Source organism: Neopelma chrysocephalum, unplaced genomic scaffold (genome assembly GCF_003984885.1).
Source record: "Neopelma chrysocephalum unplaced genomic scaffold, ASM398488v2 Primary Assembly neopelma1_70, whole genome shotgun sequence".
Classification (NCBI taxonomy): Eukaryota; Metazoa; Chordata; class Aves; order Passeriformes; family Pipridae; genus Neopelma; species Neopelma chrysocephalum.
The window spans coordinates 9,336,644-9,356,197 of NW_020897730.1; the positions used below are offsets into that span (position 1 = coordinate 9,336,644).

General features: G+C 44.6%; 1 protein-coding gene across 2 annotated transcripts in view; it reads left to right on the forward strand.

Moving 5' to 3' along the window:
• GPC1 (glypican 1) overlaps nt 1-19,554 on the forward strand; it is a 201,345-nt gene that overhangs the window by 39,782 nt on the left and 142,009 nt on the right. The window contains exon 1 of one of the 2 annotated variants that reach the window (XM_027686138.1): nt 11,320-11,416. The exons of the other annotated variant lie outside the window; for it this stretch is intronic. The gene's annotated coding sequence lies outside the window, so the exon portion shown is untranslated. Of the gene's footprint in view, nt 1-11,319; nt 11,417-19,554 lie in introns of those variants that run through there. 2 annotated transcript variants of the gene reach the window in all.

Consider the following 19,554-nt stretch of genomic DNA (forward strand, 5'->3'; position numbering starts at 1 on the left):
TCATCAAATTCAAAATTACTGAAGCATATGGCAGTCGCTACCAAAATCTCCTGAGTTCATAGAACCACCAAAGTCACTGAATTCAGACATATCCTGTACTGCAATATATTGTAGTTTTTGTACCAGATGCTTTTGAGAGACTGGAGTGGATTTTAGCAAACAACTGAAGAACTCTGAAGTCACTTGTAGAGGATGGAAATACCCATTTGCTAATCAAACATCACCAAACATCCGCACTATCTTAATCCTAATAAACCTCACAGGAGACCAATGAAACAAATCTGTAAAGGAAAATTTATAACTCCACTAAGTCTCTGAGTTTTAGTTGCAGTAAAGATGATGGGGTTCCTATCACAATAGAATTTTCCCCCCACACTCCCCAGTTTCCTCCTTCATCCTGGATATACCAGCAGTAATTGTGGGTCTCCCTCTTCCTCCTTCTCCTGTTCCACAAGCACTTTTCTCTTAAACTAGATCAGAGTAAGTACCGTTCTTAATCTGTACTTAGCTTAATTTATGCCTTCAGTTTTAGACCATAAGAAAGACCTGTGACTGTGAAGTTCATCGTTTTCCATCAGTCTGATAATGTACCTCTCCCTACGGTGTATTCCTGCATTTATAGTTATGTTTCACTTAGGGCCAGTGTTATGAGTTTTTTATGCTATATTTTTTTCCTTTTAAGCAATCAGAATTCTTTAAAGTATTTTGCAAGTCTCCTTTAACAAAGTAGATATGATTGGTATGTCTTGGTATTTTTGTTCACTTTTTCCCCCCTGTCTGTCCCTGTACAAGAACATCAGTTCTGTTGGACACTGGTTAACCTCAGGGCTGTTCATCAGGCTGGGACTTTGATTTGCCATCTGGCTCAGGCATTTGACTGTGCTTTCTGCACAGCGATGTGGCCTCAGATGCCTTAAAAATGATGGCCTTTTGCGTTGTTTTGCACGGAAATCTAATCAGTCATTTACTGATTAAACCACTGTGTGCAACCTGATGTGTTTTCTTTATGCACTTCTCCTTGGCTTTCATGCAAGCTTCTGTGATGTGTTTGCTGAAGTATTTTAGGTTTCTTTTTGTAGCCCAGCAGTGTCCCCTGTCAGTTTTGTCAAACCTCCATCTTCCTGCTCTTGGACTTGTGTAGTCAGACCAAGCTGACATCACACCTTGTGAAGATTTCACCTCAGTAAGAACAGTCATTACCTTTCATCTTTTGTCTTTATGAAGATCAAAGAGCTGCAAGTCCCAGCGAGTGAGGTTTGGCTCAAGGTTCTCATAAAGCCAAATTGGCAAGTTCGGTTGGTTTTCCTTTGCAAATTGTATCAGGAGTCTTCTTGGCCATCCAACCTGAGCAGCCACTGCTGTTTGGCTGACTCCTTTGGACCCAGCTGCCTGTGGGCTTCTTGCTGGTGCCTGTAGGTCCTAGGGCAGGAGCTGCCAGTATAACTGCTGCTTTCTGAGGATAGAAAATTCGAATAGTGAAACCCTGGGAGCTGACATTAGTGCTGAGATCCCCTGTGACAGCCACTACCTTGACTGTAGCCATTGGTTATGGCTTTCAGAAATCCTGAAGTAGCTCAAGTGATCAAGAGGTCAAATCGTGGCATTTAAGAGGGCAGCATGTGTGAGAAAATCAGTGTCTTATACAAATATGTCACTACCTAAGGCACAGGGTGCAGAATTAAGGGATTTCCTAGTTTTATTGTTTGAAAGCGGAATTGATCTTTTTTTTCAATTTGTCATACGTGTAGTCAATTGAGATGTTATTTATTTATTTTGACATTGGACACAGGCTATGCTGTAATACTCTCCTGAGACGTTCAGCTGTCTCTTTTGTTCTACTCAGGTTTGGATATTGCTGTCACTGTGGTTTCTGAGCACCTTCCGACCACGTGTTAAGCAATATGACTTAACATATGTCTCATTTAATGTCTTCCCTGGTCCTTCGGGATGAAACAGGTTTGGATATATTTTGCTAGTTAAGCTTTTTTTTTTTTTTTAATTTCTAATTTTTAATGAGCTACAGATGTTGCCATTTAAGGCAGTAAAATTTGACCAGGTGCCTCAACAATGTCAGCCTTTGCTGTGCATTTGGAGAATTGTGATTCATCCAGGGTTCATCCCAAAGCACGCTGAATATCCACAACTCTTTAACTTCAAGAAGAAGCAGTGGGTGCTTGACAGCTCTCAAATTCAGTACCCAAACTTTACACCACCCCCCAGCCAATTTGATGAGATGCTTTCATTATGCAACATGCATGATATGTAAAACTCTTGTTTTTCTGAGGGTTTGGTGCAGTTCATTGAGATGAAACCAGCTGTGAATTTGTACCTTTGAAGGACCCACGAGGATGTCTGTTCTATAAATCAAATCTAGTAGAGCTGTACTTTCCTTGTTTTGTAAACAGTGCTGTAACAAGGACTGCAGCTTGAAAATGCTTGGGAAGAGGAGGTGTGTTGTGATCCTGTGCATGTCTCAGTTCAGTTGTATGCCTATGTTGTCTTATTTACAACAGCCCAACAGCTTTCAAAGTTCAATTGTTAGAGCTTTTGCAAACAGAAACACGTGTAAACTCTGCCCCGCCCAGTGAATGATGTTTTCCCTCCGCCTTTTGTAGTAGAGATTGCAGAGTCCGAAGTTATGTTTCAACTGCTTACACTATAATGTCAGGATAGATGATATCAGGAGAAAATAATCTCTTCCTGATAAAATTTGCTGCCTCATTAATACTCAGCTTGAAATAGATGATTACAGGGAACTGTGCAGGTCTCAACTTTGTGTTTGAGTATGCCTGTAATCAGATGTCTTTGTTGAGGGAGAGATCTTGAGTGGGTGCAGGTTGCTCCACTTCTTGACTATTGCAGTATGGTGGGTTGCAACTTTTTAATTTAAATAGGATCACTGAGCTGTTGGCTATCTGTGGTTGTTCTTGCACCAGCTGAGTGTAATCCTTGTTACAGAGCCAATGTCACTGCCATGTCTTCTCTCAAAGCACCCCAGACATGCATTGTCACTTACTGAGGAAATGCGTGATGGTATCCCCCAGCTCACCTGCAGTCAGCCCCTGGGATTCAGCTGCTGGCAGGGTGGGCAGCCAGGAGAGGGGCTGTGGGGAGGGAGAGCTGCCAGAGGGAGCAGCACAGGCTTGCAGGGTGCTGGGATGAAAGCGTTTGGGGGTGTTCAGGAAAGACTCTTAGTTAAGGACTTGCTTGGTGTTGCTGAAGAAAGGAGAAGGGGATTTGAGGAGAAACAAGCAGGGTAGGACAACACCAACAATGATGGCCAGATGCAATACAGTGATGGGGAGTCAATTTATGTCTTGGTTATGATGCAAAGTCTTGAATGTTTTCTCTGGGCTGTGCAGCTATGTAAACAGACTGTAAGGTTTCTCTAGAGGCAGCTTAGTTCCAGTGTGTGTTTGGTGCTTACTCATGGAACACACCAGGAAGATGCTGAATTTCAATCAGTCGCGATGACTTTCCTTTTGGTTTGTGAACTAGATCGGGGTTATGATGTAAAGGTCTTGAAGATGATATTTGATACTTAGAGGGGTCCGGATCGCCACTAGATCTGTACCTACTGGAGTACTTCTCTGAGCCCATCACTTACTGACACTGAATTTAACTGAAAACTGATCTGTGGGGTGGAGAAATGCTCTTCACTCATTTCACAGAAATGAAGCACAGACAAGACTCTGTAGGGGAAGGTTTTATAATTAAATAGCTGAGACTTAGCTCCTGCTGTCATTACATAAATTAGCTTATGTTTTGAACATCTCAAATGACTTGCAGCTATTAGGTAGAAATCCCTTCCCTGGAGCTTGGACTTGTACCTTTTTGTCCTTAAGGTATCTCTTTAAATGCATTGGTACATCAGCTAAACAGACACTATCTGTGGGACTGTGCAGCCACAGAGAGCTCTGCCTTTTCTTCTCTTCAGGGGTCTGGGAGGGCTCACCAGTGTAGGAACTGCAGTGGCTTTACATTTAAGGCAAAAATTCCTCTCTGCACAGCCTAGAAGTGGATTCAGAAACACTCGCTGTAAAAATGGAAGTGCAGGAGGGAGGAGAGTGCCTAATTAATTATCTACGTGCCTGGGAGACCAGCACTGACACAAAGCTGTTCCAGACATGGGAGGAACTTGCAGCACCTCCTCGGAGATGGTTGATACCAGTTTCCCATGGTCCCACCAGTGTTGTTGGTTGTGCACATGCTGGAGTGCTGCAGAAGCTGTGCATTCCACATCAAGTCATTCAGTCAGAGTATCCTAGCTTGCTTTCTTTTCAATCAGTGTGTTTTAATGGCTCGAACATGGATGCCTCCTGTTTGAGACGATTTACAATGCGTACACTGCAAGTTGGTTCAGTTTAGTATTGTTGGCTACGGATATGCTGAAAGAGGCTGTGTCTTTATTTTTTCAAAGAATGTGCTTGAGAGCATGGACTTCTACCAGTTTGATTGTTTATTGTTTTTTCTCCTCCCTCCTTTTGGTTTGGATTTCTGATTTAGATGATATAAAAAGATATCATCTCAGATATAATTAAAATATGTTTTGTTTTGGAGAGGTCATGAAGTGCTGTTTCCTAATGTGGCAGTACTGTTATTAGGCAAAATTCCTGTTGCGGGTGCCTTGTTAAGGAGGTCCTCCTTGTCAGAGAAAAGAGCAGTCGGGAAAAGTCATTGGGTTTTACATAAAGCGGCAATATCCACGTTCCTGGAGGCTGGCAGAGCACAAGGCACACAGAACAGTCCAGATTTATATATGTGCTTCTCTGTGACCCTGATAGCCTTGTCACAGCCGTGTTGTGGCTGGGATCTGAGCAGGAAATTCTTGCACTCTGGTCTATACATAGATCCCAGCACTGATAAATTATGAGGTTTCATCACAGGCCTGATGATAGGGAGCATTTCGTTGCCAGGAGTTGGGCTTTGTGAGAAGTTTGACTCCAATTAAAAAATACAACTTCACACAATAGAAAACATAACCTCTTCATGATAAAGAGGAAGAGATAAAAGATACAACCCAAAGCACTGAACTCTGGAAGGCATATACAAAAGGTATGTATAAACCATACAGTGTTTTGGTTGTTTGAGTTGTTTTTCAGTAATTTTTAAAAATCTTGTGGTTGAGTGCTCTAGTTGTTTTCAGGGTCTTAAAGGGGTGCTTTGTTTTTTAAGTTTTGGGTTTTTTTCTTGGGACCAGCCTTTCTGAAACACCTGACTATGTAAAGACACCTCTTGGTGCTCTCTACTGGACTCGTTCCAGGAAAACAGCCGAGGAATGAACAGAGCTAAGCAGGAGGACAGATTCAGGCTTTGGTTCAGGTACGCTTTGCCTCCTGCCCCACTTGGGGACGTGGTTTAGTGGTGAACATGGTGGTGCTGGGTTAACAGGTGGAGTTGATGACCATAGAGGTCTTTTCCAACATTGATGATTCTATAAATCTGTGTCAGATGCTGATGCTGTAGTGCCTGAGAAGTGACATGTCAGTGTGATGGGGACACTGTCACTTCAAGCACAAATGTGTCACCGTGGCAATTGAACTATGCAGGCACGTGGCCATCATCCTGCCTTAGAGGAACCCACCCAGTGGGGTGGCGGGCAGCTGGTCCAAGCTGTTTGTACTCACGTCTGTTAGTCCTGCCTGATTTTCTGTAAGATCTAATATGAAACAGAGCAGTTTGGTGTCCTTTTGAAGAATTGGCTAAAAACATTCCCCTATGGCATCTCTTGTTGATTGTCTCTATTTACTGAATAGAGAAATTCTCATTATATTCCTTTGGTTTTGATCACTGCAATCAAATGAGGATAATTTTAAAAAGAAAGAGCAGTATTATGCACTGCTGAACAAATAATGAAAGACTACTAGATGGGAATAATGGGTGGTAGGAGAGAGAATTTTTTGAAAAAAAATAGATTCAGGAACTAAGTAGATTTAATGAAAGCTATCTTTCAGAACTCTCTGACACAGCTTTAAATAAGTCTTCATCTGGCATGTGAAGTAAGCAAGAATGTAAAAGCCCATATAGAAATTGAATTGAACTTTCAGATTGTGTGCCTAGACGTGACATTCATCCTTCATTCATCCAGACTTCCCTTTATTTCTGTGTGATCTTACCATGAACGCTGCTGAAGTGGGATCTGCCCACACAGCATATTGCAGCTTCAGTGCCGAAGGCAGTATCAGCATCCATCCACTTTCATATCTGAATTTGGTTGGAGGGTGGGGGAATCCCTTCCCTTTTGGATAGCAGATGTCAGTCTCCTACTCTCCCACAGCTCCCAGAAGTGAACTCTGCCTGACTCCTGTTGGAGTATAACACGAAGAAAAGGATCTCCCTTGCAAGCACAGGATGATAAATAAATGTAAGACCTTAAACAAACTCCCTTGAACAGCATTAGCCAGATCTCTGCTTGCTGGGTAACAAATGCCAGATCAGGTTTCCCTGTCTCTTCTCATGTTTTACACTCAGTTACACCACCTTTGAAATAAGTGCTTTGGTCAAGAGCAGCTCACGCTTCTATCTTCAGCTGAAGAGTTCCTGTGGCTCTGAGCAGGATTTGGCAGAGTGTGTTCAGGGCATAGACGATAGAGACCACTGTCCTTACTGATCCAGAGCTAAGGAGTGGGGGGACGACTTCAAGCAGTTAGTAGTGCAGTGTAGGGGGGCTGTGTAAGGGCCTGGGAGCTGAGAGATGGGGATCAAGGATGTAGTGGAGGCCTTTTTCAAGTGCTTTGCTTCAAATTACCTTCCTCCCTTGGTACCTGGAACCCATGGGACACTACTGGGATAGCAGAGGGTTTTAAACTGCTGCTGGTTGCTGAGATGCATGTGCTCTCTTGGGGAGTGGGTTGTACTTTGGGGAAGGAGGACAACCTCTGTAAATGAGGGGAGAGAGCAAGCTGCAGGCCAGGATAAATATTTGAGTACTGGCCACCTGTTCACCTGTCATCTTCCCCTGCAGCCTGGCTGATCCCAGCACTGGGCCAATGCCTCCCTCTTACCACAGGGACTGCAAGTACCTCCTGACACCACTCCTGGAGCCAGCAGTCCAGGGCAAAACCCCTGTTCCCAATGACGGGTCTGTCTGAGAGATGGCCCTCCATGGGGTTCTGCGGGAAGGGCAGGGGTGATGGGAGTGGCTGGGAGCAGACGTGCAGCCTCTGCAGGCAGCAGAGACCACCAGGACACGGGTGGAGAAGTCCTGTGACACACTGTAACAGAAATGTGTCTCGGCACTGGCTGTGGCAGGACCTTTGCCCAGCTGCCTTTGGGCACAGGGGATTCCCTGGGATTGGTGTGCCAGGCTGCAACAGCCCTCATGTGCTGCCATTGACTGAGTGCCAGGTAGGTGTGGCCCAGCTGTGAGGTGTAATGGGTTGTAGTCCCTGATGGGTCTGTTGGCAGTCTGGGAACCAATGGCTTGTTTGATAATCTCACCTATCCCCAGAGACAGCTGACTTTGGAAAGGAGAGCAGACACTGAGTTGTGGTGGCCCCAGTGGCATGTGCAGCCCAGAGCTTGTGCCAGGGCAGTGAACTCGTGATGGGTGCTGACCTCCAACATTTCAAGAGAACAGAAACTTCTGAATTAGCTGTTGCTGTCATGGCTTTGCTCAGAACATCATGCTACAGTCCCACAAGCTTAATTTTGGTTTTGACCATTCATAAAGGGTTGCCACAGTCTGTGTCTGGAATACAGAGTGTTTGTTCTCACTGCTGTTGTGGTGATTGTGGATTGCAGGGGTGCTGGGGTCTCCTCACTGACCCTCACTCAGCCCTTCTGGAGAGCTGGGATCCCCCTGGCCCTGTTCATGGCCTGAATCTGGCACTGGTGAGATGCCTGGATCAGAGCTAAGCTGAGGCACCGCCTGGTTCTGCCTCACCTCTTGTATCAGATTCATTTTGCTCGCCCTTGTGCTTTCCCCCAAAGCCAGACGACACTGTGCCTTCATTGTGCAGGTCTGTCAGGAAAAGGTCCCCTCCTCTGTGGGAGAGAAAAGGGGTTTATGCTCTTTCGTTGATGGGCTAATGCAGCCTGATGAAAAGAGCCATGTCCCCACTGCCCTGTGGGAGCACTGCCCAGCACAGGCTCTGAGGGCTTCTAAGTCTCCTGCACTTGCCCTCAGAAAAACCCTATCAGCATTTTGGGAGACTCATTAATGCTCCACCAGCCTTGCTATGATTTATAAGCTGTTTTGTGGGTTCAGAATTGCAGATGACCACATATTATAACTATGCCAGGAATGGTGAAGTGTTTTGTGGAATTGCCTCTGGCTCCAGCGTTGAATGGAAAACCCTCAAAGTGCTGTGGGCTAGTTCAAAGAGACAGGGTTAAACATGTGGCAGACAGGCATCACTCCCCAGTGGGCCGCTCACATGAGGACCTCACTGGCCCAGGCAGATTTGCCCCTTCCCTCCCAAGGGGCCGGCTGCATCTTAGAAGACAAACTGTGTGCCCTGCAAAATCAAAAGGAAAAGGCAGAATTCATACCTGCAGGGTTTGGGGGTGAGGTTGGTTTTCCCCCCGCCCTTGTAAAAAATCATGCCCCGAAGTGGTGAAGTTCTGCATTTGCTGGGTTAAATTACCTGTGATCTTAAAGACTTGAAGTTTTAAAAATTAAATTCTAGCAGCAATTGATGTGGCAGATGTAGTCTCTTCAAATAAGAGATGATGAAAAGTAAAGAAGGATGAATAGATTATTGTTTTTATTAAAGGTATTACAGAGGAATAAATTCTTCTCATGAATAGGCTTTCTTAGCTTATTCCCATCCTCTCAATAAATCATTGCCACAGTGTCAGTTAATATTGTTTGGGGATCTTGCTCAGGAATGTTTTAGATTGGAAGAAAGAAATTGGTATCACAAAACAAACGGTCTCTGCGATCACCATAAAGGTTACTGTAGTTTACAGAAAGTAAAATATTTACCATCTGATTCACATAATAGGTAAGATAAAGATTGAATGCTAAGGTGGGGAGAATAGCCCGAGGGCACAAGCCACTCCTACCAATACCAGCCAGGATTAATGAACGGCTTTCACTCCTACTGGGTTTTCTTTGCTTTGTACTTGAAAGTCTTTGCTGCAGTAACTTCAGACTGTAATTAGATTGACTGGAAAACTGAATTATGTGCAAAGAACTGCTCAGATCACAAATGAGGTGCATGAGCTTTATTTGTCCACCCTAAGCATGTGTCACCTTCAACAAGCAGCAAAATATTTCCAGCATTTAATAAAATAAAAGAAAGACACGTCTTAGGAAGTTGCGTATAAAGACACAACAGTATTAGTCTGGAGAAGGAAGGAGTGTCGTGGCTTCTTCAGCATGACAATCTTAAATGAATGGCTTTGACAAGAGTAGTTGAGTGGCAGCATCATTCAGGTGTTTACCTACCTGAAGTTGGAGCACTTGCCATGGGATGAATAGAGTTCATTGAACATTGTTCTTTGAACTTAATTAAGCATCAGAAACCCCACTTTCTAGGCTTGTAAGAACAGAGGTTTTGATGATCATCTCGATTTCCTTTTAATGTGTGTATTTTTTATCTTTTATATTTGGTTAAATGTTCTCATAGTTTTAGTGCAGAGTGTGATAGTGCTGGTAGACAAATGTGTAGAGTCTGAGCAGCTCTGGCACTGTCATTAACGGTATCTGATGTTGCTCAGCAGCTCAGGAAGGTGTACCCATAATGCAAGTGTTCTGGAAACTTGGGAGATACCTCTAAGCACCAAACCTTAGTGCTGAAGTACCACGGGCTCTGGGGAAAGGAATGGAGTTTGAGGTGACTGAACTAAATATCCGGAGCAGTCCATCCTGCAAGCCACACTCCCTAGGGAAGCTTTGCCCACAAGTAATCCAGTTTCAGTTTGAAATGAGCTTGAGTCAGTTGCAGAGCTGTAGTTTGCCCTGGCTTTTCTCTGGCAGCAAACAGGAGGGGGACCACCAACCTTTTAAGCCCATACTGCACATTCCCCATTCTGCCAGCACTACAACTAGTAGGAGTGAGAAATTATTTACTGGAAAAAAAACTTTTTTATGGGGTAAGTTGTCAAAGGAGAAGCTGAAAAATAGGTTTAATCCGTTGTTTTGCTGTGTGGTGGGATAACATGGAGGCAGGTCCTGGTGCTGATCCTCTACAGTGTCCTTCTGTCGGCAGCACTGTAATGCCAGCACAACTGTGGACTTGGGCTGAGGCCTCTGACAAGATCTGAAAAATAAGGGCAAGAATTTTATAACTGAATAAAATGTGAAGTCTATAAATTTAACGGGCCTTGCATTTTGAATTACAATGGAATAAATTTTCCTCTTAAAAGGAGAAATTGTCCCACTTGTGACTTTCTTCAGTATTTTACAAGGTTATGAAGGAAACTTCTAAGCATGTTTTGGCAGTTCACGTTCTGTGGTCTCTATTCAGAAGATATTTTTTAATTTCCCTCTACAGTCAAGTTTCTCTTGGGGCACCTCCTCTGGCTAACTCTTTGTGTTAAGCAGCTAGAAAGTTGGCAGCATCCTTAAAACTTCAAATGCATTTGGAGCAAAGGCTTGTGTTAGGACATATGAGTGTGATCAGATGTGAAACCAAGTTTGACTGACTTCTCTTGAGATCTGCTTACCTTCAGTTTCAGTGAGACAAGTTGTCCCCCAAAGAATTTCTCTTGCATGTTCAGATGAGGTACCTGCAGGAGGAAGAATTAGTTTGGTGGTTGGAAGCCTGAGGTTAGCAGACATATCGTATGTCACTGTGATTTTTTTTTTTTTTAAATAAAATGAGGGTGGAGTGCAGGATCAAAATTACCTCATGTCCTTTAACTTTGAAGTTAATGCTTTATTTTTGGCTGCCATCACAAGTGCCCTTGTCATGAACTAACTGGTGGTGATGCTGGCAAGCATGTGCTCCCCAACCAAAGGCAGCATTAGCACTCTGTCCACACTGGGGTCCGGGGAACCCAAGGTGCGTGGAACTGTGGCTCCCTAATGCAAATGTGCAACCTGGCCTTTGGGGGAACACAAAGACAGCACACTCTGTAGGCATTGTGGATGTCTGTACTGAGGAAGGTGACAATGATGGTGTGTTTTGTAGTCCAGTAAGCACCGGCCACTCCTGTCCTCCAATGAGGAGGAACAGGACATTGAATGCAGAGCAAGTGCGTGGTTTTGGGAGCTGCCACCTCTGGTGAGCCTCCCACAGTAAAGTTATGAATAACCCCATTCACTTCTGCCGCTCGTGGGCTTGGTATTTCTTATTCTCTTTTGGTCTGAGTTCAAATATCTAAGGTCAACATAAGTTCGTGTTACTATTTTACCACAGAAGTGTTATATGGTTATTGAAAAATAATAAGAAATACAGGGGAATAAGGTTCTTTTTAATACCTGGTTTCCTTTAAAGAGGCATCATTTGTTCTCAGAATGTCTCTGGTGAGTCTACAGCAATAGTCTTGGTCAGTATGCTCTTACCCACTTTTATAAATCTTCTAGTCACTGTGCTTGCTAAGCTTTCCCACAATGTTAATTTTTAGGGTTTGATTGATTTAACTCCCTTCCCTCTCCCTCCCTCTCCTCCCCTCCCTCCCTTCCCTCTCCTTTTTCTTTTTTCTTTTCCGCCTTGCTTGCACTGTCACTCCTCTCTATGGTAAAGCAGAAATGGTGAAACTCTCATACAGCTCTGGTAATAAATTTTTAGTCTCTTATGAACTGCAGCAAAGTCAAAGGAATTAAAATAAATGTGAAGAGCAAACACCTGTTGTCTCAGGAGGCAGTAGTAATTTGCTCTGTCCTCTAAGTCCAGTGCCATTGGGTGCCTGTGGAAATACTGGACTATTATGCCTATGTAATGTGATGAGCGTTAAAGGTTGAAAGAGAGTATCCATAGGTTTCTGGCTGGCCTTCAGCCACAAAATCTGCTTCACTTAAAGACACTCCACCCCTTTCCCCACCCAGCTATGGTAGGAAGCCTCAGTCTCTTGCCTAAACATAAGTGTCATTGTGTGGCTTCTTTTGAGAGCACACTGCAAAGAGGAGTAATTGTGCAGAGAAGGGTTAAGCTCAAGTAGTAAAGTCCTTGTAGAGGAATGAGCTGAGTGCTTCCTCTTAGTACAACACCTGACACTGTGGACCTGATCTGTGACTGGGGTTTTCTGACAATTAGTCAAGCCTTTCCCATAAACAACTGAAATAGTGCAGGAGACTTGATGAAAACCGAAAGGAATAATAGTCAATGGGGAAAAACGGCAAAGGCCAAGAACTGAAAGGGGCACTAGAGGAGTGCTGAAGAGAACAGGAAAGATATTAGAAGAAAAGAAAATGAGGGCAGGATTAAAAGGAATGAAGAGGTGGGTAAGGACAGAAGTAGGAGAGGAGAAAAAGGTGTGAGCAGGAAAGTGTAAGACTAAAACTATTGAAAGAAAAGCAGAGGGATGGGCAGAGACCTTACTCCATGTGTACTCAGTGTGTGATGCTGTACAAGTAACATACCTCATGAGGCAGGCAGGCAAGTTGTGGCTTCCTGCAGGTATGTGCTGGTTCACAGCAGTGCCCGTGGGTGAGACCCTCGAGGCTGCCTCAGCAGATAATGTGCTTTGTGGGAGCAGATCAGCACACAAACCAAATATCCGTGCTGTGAGTGTTTTGAGGGCTTTTAGCACCGTTTCTGACCTGTATCAGGATCCTGCCAGCATTGGGTGCACTTCTGGCGTCCTCCAGTGCACATCTCTGGTCTCAGCTGAAAGGAATCCCCTTCCTGTGTGCTGTGTGACTGCCATAACCTCATGAGCTAAAGCACAGTGGGTGGGGATGATGGTTAGATCATCTCTGAAAGCTGTTCTCCTTAGTTCAATTGGACTAAGCAACTGGAATTAAGTCTGCAGGTGCTGGATTTAGCTTCATTTACATACCTCAGTAAATGTGGGGCAGACTTTAGGACCCTGAGTGTGCTGAACTGACATACTGTTTGGTACTCACACCGGTGTGTTATTGCAGGGTAGGTGGGGTTTCTCCATTGCAGGAACAAGGACCTGCTCTAGGAAGAGGTAAATTAGGGACAGTGCTGAACACTGAGCACCAGATGTGACTGAGTAATGTGTAGAGTAAATGTGCTTGCCGACAGCCTGGTGATTGAGCATGTAGATACGGGCTCAGGAGGTTCCAGTGTGGATTAGAGCCTCTCATATTAGACCTGAAATACCAATCCAAAATCAGCTCTCTTCAAGCTGGTGGACATTTAGCAGCTGTTCATATGCATGCACTATTGCAGGCTGCATGAGTCTGCTTCTCTCCAAAGGTCAGTCTCTGTCACTCAAACCCTACAAAACCAAAAGTAAAGAAAGAATTCAGGCTTTGACTAATACCAGCTTAGTCAGGTGAGGTAAGCTGGTCTAAAACTGGTGTACAGGTCTTTGGAAAATTACTTTCTTAATATTTGTAATGTGGCAGCATGTAAAGGTCCCAGTCACATATGCTTTATAAGGTTTATTTTCTCCCAGTCTTGGGGCTACATAATTCTAGAGCTCCTGGACCACTACTTTGGGAATGGATTTGTGTACAACTACCCCCAAACATCTCCAGATGTGTTTCCCAGTCCCCCACGCATCAGTTTGACACAGGCCTATCTTAGGAAATAAATGTTTGAAAACAAACCAACAAATAACACTATTGTCTAAAAAATTCTCTGTAAGAAAGGTTTGTTTTTGTTTCTGTGGGTGTGGAGCCAGGGATCAGAGGCGATAATATCCCCTATTATTTAAAAGTATTAATTTTAAGAATTTCCCCAGTTCAGCTTGGTTTCTGGTCCTTAAAGGTCACTACTGTTATTTTTCCATGGGGTTTTTTGCATTATTATGAGCAAGACGCTAAGGGCCAATATCATGTGTTGGGTTTGTCGGGACCTCTGCCAAACTCATTTCCTGTCCTGGTCATGACTTTCTTTTTTTGAAACTTATTGCAAGTCCGGTCACACAGTCCTGTCTCATTTCTTTCTGATGGGCCAGAATAAATCTCTCCCAGACTGAGAGGTATAATGACTGCACCCAGCTTGTTCATCACCTCTGCCTGATGTGCTCGGTAGTCACGCAGGACAGCAGGTCTCCAGTGCATATTGGATATTTGCTTCCTAGGTTCCCAGTGTGTTGATAGTAAGAGGCTGCATTTAAAACTGCCCTCTCAAGCTTCATGTCCCATTTCCCGTCAAAGTGCCCTTCTCCCGGGTTTATGAGTCTCTGTCGGGTGTGAGGTGTTTGCTTAGCCAGTGGTTTGGATCAGGTTTGGCTGTTTATGCCAAGTACAGTGTGTCTGTGTGTACATGTGTGTCTGTAGGAAAAGCACCTCCAGACTATTGACTGGCACTTCTGTGAGCCCCACTCTGCTCTTACCAAGGTTCCCCTGCATTGGTGGAATGGCGTGGAGGGTGAATTGGAGTCATCTCCAGGCGAGGAGATATAAAGCGGTAGAAGACCCACCTCACCTTGCACTAATTGGCCTTCACAGTGACTGACTTTATGGAGGGTCAGGGAGCAAATGGACAAGGTGATTACATATTTCACAGGCTTCAGAGGCAGGAATGACATCTGAAGACCTGCAGACCATATTGATTTGGAGCAAGTCAGTGCTGTCTTTTTAGCCCTGCTCCATCCCAGCTCTAACTAGCTGTCTGTTAGCATTGCTTTGGGGACACTATTGTGTTTCTAACATCTCAGCACTTCACTGCCCTGGTGCTCAGTCTAAATTTACTACTGCTGGTTGTTTTCATCGTATTTTGCTTCCTTATAAGACCTGCTATCCTTCTGAGCTGTTCTTGCCTCTCCTGTGAGCCAGCCCAGTTTCCATCTGGGATGAGCTGTAAGAAGGCAGCTCATGAGGTCTTGTCAGTGTTTTATCGATCACTCTTTCAGCACTGGTTTGATGAGCTGTGATGTTGGAGCTGGAAACCTGACAAGAGGCTGCTCTGATTAGGTGGCATTATGGCACGAGGTGCCACACTGAGCAGGAATGAGCTAGTGAAGATACACTACCACCCTTGCTGCATTTCTGCCTTTAATAAATAGTATAGGGGCTGTTCACTGACAGCTATTTCGTGTTGTGCTGTGTGATAGACTGCAAACCACCTGCTGGTGTCTGTCCCCTATTTATATAGGGCAAAGCAAACTGCTAAGAGCACTCTTTGATTGTTATGGTTCTGTAAATGAGCCTGTGAGGGAGTGCTACATCCCGTAATTGCTGGCATTTAGGTACCACCATCTTTTTCTCATCAGACTCACTGGCAGGCACAGCTTTAGTCAAAGCCTTCCTGCCTTGACAGCTCTCTGCTCTATCCCTTGGAGAGGGAATATTCTTCAGCCATCAGCACAATCCTGCTGTCATGCTGAGGAGCAGCAAGCCCACAACACAGCTGAAACTCCAGGAACTGTGCTTGGTTCCTGGCAAAATGCATCAAAAGGGAGGGAGACATTTATCTTGCTTTTTTCTATGGGTGTCTAAATATATATATATATATATACTCAAAATACCAATGTAAGGGACTCTCTTCCCTAGCTAAAATCTAACCCGCTCTGGTCTGACATTCGAGAAGCTGTGCATTGCATCATTTGAATAGAAAAGTGCAGCTTGTGTTCAGGCACTCCAGACTCTGGTTTGAATCAGAACCAGACTGCTGGTGACCACAAGTTTTGCAGTATAATGGCTGTTCATGTGGGCCCAGTATATGCTCTGATTTACTGACACCGCTCCAGTTCCTAGCAGACAGCCTCCTACATCACAGAAGTGCCCAGCTGGAGGTGTTACTAGGAGCCTCGGATGGGAAGTCTAGGAGTGGATAAACCTGGAGACTCAGAGGCTTCTGGGCATCAGAAGCAGTCTCTTTGGATCGAGTTAAAGCAGAGCAGTGCAGAGAGTTCTGATTTGACACTGCTTATGGTTTGTGTGTAACATGCTAACGTGCTGCAAGTATAGATTTAAGGAAAAGACATTTTTAAAAGCAGTGACTACCATGTCAAATTCCACTATTCAAAACCTTTATTGTATTCCCAATATCATTCATCTCTCCTGCAGTTTTCTCAAGCAGGGCTCGTGCCAGCCTTCAGTAACCTGAGTCAGACTCCCATCTGGAGGTCCTTCCTAAGCCTAGCCCTGGGCAGGGGAGATTGTGTTTTGCATTCCCTCTTTGACTGGGCACTGGAGGCTCTGTAGCAGCTCGTGAGTGCCAGCTCATTCCGGGAGAGGGGCTGCTGAAGCTAAATTTATTTTATCATTCTCTCAGTGGTGGAGTATTTTGCAGTCAAAAATGAGTTGTTTGGACTTTCTCTCCCTCCTTCTGTAAATTCCTCTATGGTCAGCTTTTCCATGTTGGGTAGCCAGCCTTATTTTCCAGACATGCATATAACAAATGGCCATCTCCTGAGGAGCCAGGGCTTGGAGCTCCCAGCACTCCCTGCAGCAGGGACTTGGGGGCACAGGGACCGTCTTTTAGTGCAGTGGGACTTTGCACAGAAAGTGTCCATGATGCCACACAGAGATTGGAGGAAAAGCAGCCCAACCCTTTCCACTTCATCTTTTCATCGTCAGCAAAACTAATTCCAGACTCCCGATAGAGAAGTCTCAACCCTTTGTTCATCCTTCCCTTTTATTATTTTTTTAAGCAAATCTTAAGAAACATGCAGGCACCCACACAGATGCACAGAGTTAGATTTCAAGTCCTAACAGGAAATGTGTAATCTGCTTGAAGATTAAAGTGCCAAGTGCTTCTCTTAAGATTGGGAACCTGACACGGATGTGATTATGAATTAGAGATTGCTTTGTGGTGTCAGTGGGGGGAAAAAAAGAATGTGAAAATAGAAGGGTATAGACTTGTTGAGTTCTGCAACCATCTTCAAACAGATATGGGGAGCCAGGAGGTTTTGGATGTTAAGGCGATATGTGGAAGCCAGAGTGTTATAAGAACACGTTTTTCACTTTTGTTAAGCTCTTGTGATAGGAGAAAAATACTAATTTTTGACAAAATGTTGCTGAGTAGATGTCTGAACGTGTGTCCTCAACACTGAAGGTTAAAGGTGTGCTATGTAAGTTTTCAGAGAGAAATTCCTTACTGCTGTACTGCTTTTCTTGGGGGGAAAAATGAACCATTCCTACTCTCAGAGCAGGGGTAGAAAGAGAAGAAGTCTCCATCCTACTACAGGCAGAACTGCTGCTTTTTGAGGAACAGAGTGCAGTGCCTGCCAGATTATCCCAAGTTTACTCCTACTGCCAGAAGAAATTAAAAATAAACCTTGTCAAAAAGCACTCCAGCAGAGTAAAAGTTTTGTACCTGGCTTACAAAACTGGAAGCAAAGAAGCAAAGTGGAGAGACAGCAGATTAAGGTGCTCTCCATGGTGACAGCTCTTCTCATCACTCCTGGATGCTGATCCCCAAAGCTGGATGATTGCCCAGCTGCCAGTACAACTGGAGCTCATGTTCTGCCACTGAATGTGGTTTTCCAGAGTGAGCAGCTCTCCAAGCTCACTGGGACTGTTTCCTAACTATACCCTTAGTTTACAAGAAGTGTACAAATATCTTAAAAGTAACCCCTTTAACTTTTCTCCCTTCCTATTACTCAGATTAATGAAAAAGTGTACTTGGCTTTATGGTTTAGAAAAAATGAAGTAGTTGTTGGTTTTCCTGAGACCAAAGCTAACTTTGGACTGCAGAGTCATTTCCCTGATTTTTCCTGTTGCCTTGAGAGCTGGATTTCTTTGCTGTGTAAATAGTCCATCAGTGTTCCTCTGAAGTGCATCACCTTTGCCAGGCTGCCTGTGATCTATATTAATAATTTCACAGAATCCTAGAATGGTTGAGATTAGGAGGAGTCTCTGGAGGTGTTGTCGAACCCCACTTCTCAAGCAGGAACACCTAGAGTGTTCAGACAACACCTCCTGTGTTTGGGGTTGTGCCCACTGCATCTTGTCCTGCCCCTGGGTGCCACTGAGAAGAGCCTGGCTCTGTCTTCTTTGCACCCTCCCTTCAGTTGTTTGTACACGCTGGTGAGATCCCCCCAAGCCTCTCCTCCTCCAGCAGCAATGCCACGAGACTGACTGCATCCTCCTTCCTGCCACCTAAGTAGACTCAAGTGGGCTTGATCGTCTTACTAATATCTGGATGAATTGGACCAAAACCTAACCCGATGCAATATAATTCTGTCGTGTGGGAGAAGGGTCACAGAAAAGGGAAGAAAAAGTCCTCTGTGTTTAGGTTGGATTCAGGTCTGGTCAAGAAAGCCTGGGGCTGAAAGGCCTGAGAGAATCCCTGAATATATCGATGCTTTTGTACACCAGAGGCTTTTGCGCCCTTGTAGGGCTCTGAGGTAGTGCTCTTCCTTTTAACTAGGATGTGCTTAGTTTTGCAGAAGCCCTTTTCTGCTGATCACCTACCCTCATTGCAATACCTGCCCACTTAGACCTGGCTGTTTGGGCACGCAGTGAATGCAGGTGCCTAACACAAGCACATGTGTGTGTGTGAGCAGGCCCCAGAGGTACGCGCTGACCCTCCACATCCTGCTTATCACAGCCTCTGCCGTTTTATCTCGTGACATGTGTATCGCCTGTGCATGATCTTAATGGGATTCTGTTTCTCTGAAGTGCTGTCAGGCTGTTCTGTGTACGAAGGGTAACAGACTGTGCTCTCCCTGCTCGGCCATGTTGGACATCGCAGCGCGAACGTGCTCAGGCAGGAACAAGGGTTCTGTCCAGGCTGCTCCGCTGAGCAGCAGCAGCAAGGGGGAAACTGCTGGAGTCAGTGCCTGCTGGCAAAGCAGAGCTGCTCTGTTCCCTGGCCCTGGGGTACCTTTGAGAAGGAAATATTGTTACCCAATCAGGCATAAGCAGAAGAGGTATTTTGTCTTCTCTCTTCCGTGCACAATCCATAGAGTCTGATCTCTGCACTCCTTCGTGCTCTTACATGAAGGGTTTCTGGGACTACCTGTATTAAGGGGGTGAGAATGGGTAAGCAGTCAGTGGGTGAGGTATGAGGGTATCTAGTACTGTAGTAATGCAGAGCCACTTACTTGGAGAGTGGCTACATTTGAAGTTACTTTAGAAAATAATTTCTAAATAGCCAACAAGCTACAATACTGCTTTCTTTTTTTTCTTTTGGCTTTCTAAATCTGAACAGTTGTGCAAGCCTCAAAGTCTCTGCCACTGAATTGACTAGCAGTACTGCTATAGGCTCTGCATACAAATTGAGTACTAATTTTAATTAAAAAAACCCCAAACAAACAAACTAACAAAAAAAAAAGGAAGGTTAAAAGAATTGGGATATCTGTTTCTGAAAGAGCAAATGTATGATGAAAGGCTACAGGACAGTTTCTCTTGGTTTCCCAAAAGAATTAAGATTGGCTGTTTATCTGTAAGGAAGGAGTCACAGAAATAACATTTAACTAAGGAATTTGGTTCTGAGCCAGGAAGGGCACACGGGATTTGGCACTGGTGCTCCTCATGCAGTGACAGACTCTGTGTTGCACCGTGGCTGTTGGCAGTGGCAGGAGACCAGCCCGTGCATGAGCTGGAGCTCCCAGAAGGGAGGAGCAAGGGAGAGC